The sequence below is a fragment of the Hibiscus syriacus genome, unplaced genomic scaffold (genome assembly GCF_006381635.1).
Source record: "Hibiscus syriacus cultivar Baekdansim isolate YM2019G1 unplaced genomic scaffold, ASM638163v2 tig00012635_pilon, whole genome shotgun sequence".
NCBI classification, from domain to species: domain Eukaryota; kingdom Viridiplantae; phylum Streptophyta; class Magnoliopsida; order Malvales; family Malvaceae; genus Hibiscus; species Hibiscus syriacus.
In genome coordinates this window covers 40,644-46,048 of record NW_024062287.1, presented here as the reverse complement: position 1 = coordinate 46,048, position 5,405 = coordinate 40,644, and the positions used below count along the sequence as shown (strand labels likewise).

At 31.9% G+C, this 5,405-nt stretch overlaps 1 pseudogene; it reads left to right on the top strand.

The window, feature by feature from the left end:
• Nucleotides 1–453: 453 nt before the first annotated feature.
• Nucleotides 454–3,338, top strand: LOC120205702 (annotated as a pseudogene).
• The last annotated feature ends 2,067 nt before the right edge of the window (nt 3,339–5,405 follow it).

Here is a 5,405-nt window from a genome sequence, read left to right as displayed (position 1 = left end):
ATTCCCGAGTGAAAAGTTACGCTGGAAATGAGAAGAGAGAAGAGAAAAAGGAAATTCGAGATCGAAAAGGAATTTGGGGTTTAGAATGAAAATGATGATTGTGTTGTAAGTTTTAAAAGTTAGTGGACCTAAATGTAAACACCTGAAAAGTTCAATGACCATATTGAAAATGTACTAACAACATTGTATCGGCGTCAAACAACCAGTTACGTCGGGGAATATATTGCAAACGGACTAAATGTTAGAGGACTGTATTACAAGTTTTAAAAGCTGAGGGACCTAAATGAAATCTTTAGAAAAGTTCAGTGACCATTACTATACTTTACCCAAATCTAAAAGATGTTTCAAGAATAGTCAGTTAAATTACAATTGTACCCTCGTATGGGTAGTTGGGATACGACTGCATATCATCTCATGCGGTTGACACCCGTTTTAGTTTCTATAAATCTGAATTATAAATTCCTAAACACACAGACTCGTTCATTTCTCGCTCTTCGTTTCCGTTTACTCTGTAGGGGTGCCCTGAGGTATGCATCTTTTGACTTCCATATCCCCTTCAATTTTAAAGGTTTTAAAGGTTCGACCTGCTTCATTTCTCTGTATCTTGAGCTCGATTTTGCTTTTTTTTCTGCTGTTATATAAGATCGTTCTAGATTTTTCTTCTTTTGAATTCTGCCTAGACTTCTCTTGCTTGTTGAATTTCTATTTTTATTATCATTATTTTCATCGTTTTGTGATAAGTTTGTATGAATCCTATTTGCCGGTTGATGATTGAAGAAATTAAGAAAAATATAGAACAAACTGCATATTGAAGCAGACCTTCTTCTTTTCAAAGCCGTGATTTTCGGTTTAAAGCTTCGACCGGACTTATATCTTAAGCTCTGGTTTTGCCTTTATTCAGCTTATATGTAATATCGATTTAGATTTCTTCTTGTTGAATTTTTTGTATGCACGCTCATATTCGAAGAACATCTAGTGCGGGAGGAAGAAAGTATCTTATTTTTCAAGCTTTTGATTTTCTCTTTATTTCCTTTTTTTTCCCTAATCTTTGAGGGAGTATATTTTTTTGCTGTTATGTGATTTAAAAAGTAGTGGATGAAACTAATCCGTTTTTCTTTTTTTGTGGGGATAAATGATAGTTTATGGTGAACATCAAACTTAAACTAACTTCTGGTTTTATAAAGGCTGAAATATTAAAAATAGCTCTCAAACTATTCCCACTATACTTTTATTGGGTCAAATAAGAGCTTATCTTTTGATTTGTACCTAAATAAAGCTTTATTTCAAATAAAAAAATTATTTATGTGAAAAGGTAATTTAGTGCAAAATCAAGGCTAAAACTTATTTGGATGCCATAAAAGTATATGGACTTACCTTGGTAAAATGATAAAGTTCATAGTTTTTCTTTCACTACTTTAACTTTTTCTATAAAAGCTATCCAAATTGTAAAATAATAGTTGTCCCACCACATTTTTTCTCCAATTTTTTTTATTTCATATAGCATAGAATTATTGTTTTGATTGCATTTGAATTTATCCAATAATGATATGTTATGTCATTAGAAAATTTGGATGAAATTGATGGAGCAAGTAGTATGACTCGTCATAATTATACTTTTTGACCTTTTATGCCATTGTCATTAAAGTATTTAACGACTTATTATTGATATCTTTTAATTGGGTGAAATTATTTACTTTTCATATCTAACGTTGTATGCTATAGAACACATATAAAAATGCTGAAGGCCGTTGCCGTCCTTAGCAGCAGTGAAGGTGTTCGTGGAACTGTTTTCTTCTCTCAAGAGGGAGATGGTAAATCACAACCCTGATAAGACTTATTGGTCTCTGTATTTCTTTCTTGTCAAAGTTATATAACCTTTTCTGCCTTTCTTAGGTCCAACGACTGTAACAGGGAACATTTCTGGTCTAAAGCCTGGCCTCCATGGATTCCACGTTCATGCCCTTGGTGACACAACAAATGGTTGCATGTCAACAGGTAAAAGTCTGAAAGTATTTGTTTTTCCTTTTCGTTTGTAATTGGAAGGGAAATGGGGGAAAGTGATCGGAGATTGATTTTATTGATTTGTTTTGTCTTTGGGTGTAATTCCTCATGATTGATCTCCTTGCAGGACCTCACTTCAATCATGCTGGAAAATAGGCCGGTGCTCCTGAAGATGAGAATCGCCATGCTGGTGATCTTGGAAATGTCACTGTTGGTGATGAGGGTATGGTTATTTGCCTTCTTTTAAATGATCATCAGCTTTGTAGTTCATTACTAACATATTTAAAATATTTATATTAGGTTCTCCTTTCATTGTTCCAATTCAACTTTTTCCGGTTGTATGTAATTGGTGTTTATGTTTCTTGTATTATTAACGTTGTAATTTTATCTGTGCCATCCAAGCTCTACTAGTATCTCAATTGTCGACAAACAGGTTTTCTTTCAACTCCTTTTTCCTCTGTTTGAATTTAATTTCCTTTCTTATATGCCTGTGTTTGTTTTTTAACGTTGCAGTATTATGTTTTGGCAGATTCCTCTGACTGGGCCAAACTCCATTATTGGAAGAGCCGTTGTCGTCCATGCAGATCCTGATGACCTTGGAAAGGGTAATAGTTCAAAATTTTGATACTGCTTAAGTTGTTTAATGTTGTTATACTTAAGTCTTCTCTAGACTCTAGTCTATGAAAATGGTCATCTTCCTGAATTGATCCCGCTCCCAAACATCTTTTCGGCCTGGCTGCGATGGAAAAATCAAATTTGAAATGTTAATACACTGGGAGATCAGCTGATCTGGCAATGCATGCGAGTATGTGTATTGCTTCTAGCTAAGCTTAAGTATCCACCAACTTATATCACGTTCAATCATTTATTTGTTACTCCCTTATAATAACCAATTTATATATCCAATGATTTAAGCATTTAATGTCACTACTATTATATTTGCAGGGGGGCATGAACTTAGCAAAAGCACAGGAAATGCTGGTGGCAGAGTAGCCTGCGGTAAGTTATATTGAATCACATGTACAGCAACTTTTATTAGTTCACATCCGTCACTGTAGTGTATTCATTTACAAAATGTCAATAATTTTCTGAAATGCCCTTCTTTTACCCTCTTGATCGTTCGCTATAACTTTGTTTTAATTGCAGGTATCATCGGTTTGCAGGGGTGAAATGTTGGCCCTGGTAAGTGGTAACCAGAATAATACAGTGATTGGAGAGCAAACTCTGTATGTGAAGTAGAAACTTAGTGAATAAAAGTAAAAGAACCCTTGTTTAGTTTTTGTTTTGAACTTAAAAATAGTGCTCTCTTAATGGAATGGAATGTTTTTTGACATTAATGGTAAGCTATCAATTGCTGAAATGACTAATTTCTCCACTCGTGATTCAGGGATTTTCATTGCCAAATTTTGCATCTTTATAAGTCTCTGACTCGAGTTTAGCTCTATTAGTCCATGCTGTTATTGTAGTTTGGGTGTGAATTTTGGCTTTTATGTACAGTGTTGTGTGATTATTAATTCAACGTTTGAATTTTGGTCTGGTCGTGTTCAAAGGTTTGAACCTTGAATTTTAAACCAAGTATTTTATTCCAGATCAACATTCGATTTCTTTTTCTTTTCAATGCAAAACTTCGTTCGGAATTGATTTTTTCACTGAAATGAGTTCAAGAAAATTGTTAAATTATATCCTATTAAATAAAAAATAGTGTACGTCTGTTTATCAATGCTAACCTTAAATTTAATAAATTTTTACTGAATTTTTTTATTGTGTTTAACATAGTGATCTAATGTGAGATTTTTAGAATTTTTTAATTTTAATTTTAAAAATCTGAATTTCATGACTTGTTGGTCTACGTTCGAATCTGGTGAGGGTCTTGTTAAAGTGTATTTGATTTACAGAAGATTTTTATGTTTGGTTTAGAGGAAAATGGTGGTGGTCGAATTCAAAATCTTTATAGATAATAATCATCTTTCTTAATTATCAATGTCGTTTGTTTAAAGTGTATTTGATTTACAGAAGATATTTATGTTTGGTTTAGAGGAAAATGGTGGTGGTCGAATTCAAAATCTTTATTGATAATCTTAATTATCAATGGCGTTTGTTTTGTACGATACCACTTTATCTTATTGACCTTACATGTGCATCTAATTCAAAAATCCTTGTTCATTTTGCAGCAACTCAACTCGTTAGTTCGTTGCTTAATTACTTTTTCGAGGATCATTAGAAGATCATGAATTGTTTAATTAGTCATTGAATTGTGGAGTTGATTCTGTTTTCAGTATTACATAAAAATTTATTTATAAGTCATTAAATTTTTTATTTTGATATTTTTAAATAGAAATTTTATTTTTATTATTTTTTAAATAAATGCTTTGATTGCATTAACCATAATGGACATCATGCAGAATAATATTATATATACATTCAGTACAATCATAAGTAAACTATAACGATGAGTGATTGGTGACAACATGATGAGCAAAAGCATGAATAATCGAGACAATGACATGCAGAGACAAATTATTCTGTCGTCTTCGAGCACCAGACATAGAGGAAGATAATTTGAAGAGTGTCCAAAGTGGATTAATGAAAAATCAATCCTCTCTTAACTGTAATCTCATCCGATACATATATTCGAAAGTCAACAAAATGTCATATATAAACGGCCACGCATAAGAAAACAATTAACCAAGGAAATCCGTAGAATCATAGACAAAAGACCAAAAAGAAGAAGCCTGCAATGGAAGTTCAAGGCACTAATAGTCATGATATCCTTTATTAGAAAAAGGGTAAAAAAACATTATTAAAAATATGATAGAGTATAAGTGAAATCTAATAAAATCAAACAACTATCAACTAAAAAAAATAAAAAGGAAAACAGAAATGACGGGGGCGTGGCCGGGCAAAGCCACCACCAGTACCCGTGACACAAAAGAAAAGTGAGAACTCCAAAGAAATGTGGAAACTACTTGTAACTGCAACAGAGAAAGAAAACAATCGTTATTATCTTCCAATTGTATTTTGATTTAAATCACGTCAGTCAGTATTAATTATTACTAAAATTATTAATATGATAGTTAAGCAAATTTATTAACATATTTAATATTTTTAATTATATATTATATTATTTTTATTTTTATTTTAATTAAGATAATAGCATGTAGAAATTTAAATAGTATTTGCAGTCGCGTCACGTTTATCGCGTTTGCGGACATAAAGGATGTCACTACGATCACTGCGAGTGCCGCGGTCGTAAATTTGTTTTAAATTTCACAAAACTTATCATAAAACACAATAATTCTAATTCTAAGGAGACATTTTAATGATTTTTAGAATGCTTCAATTTTAATAAAAATTAAAAATTGTATATACATAAATTTTTTAAAAAAAATAGTGTATTATTGAAT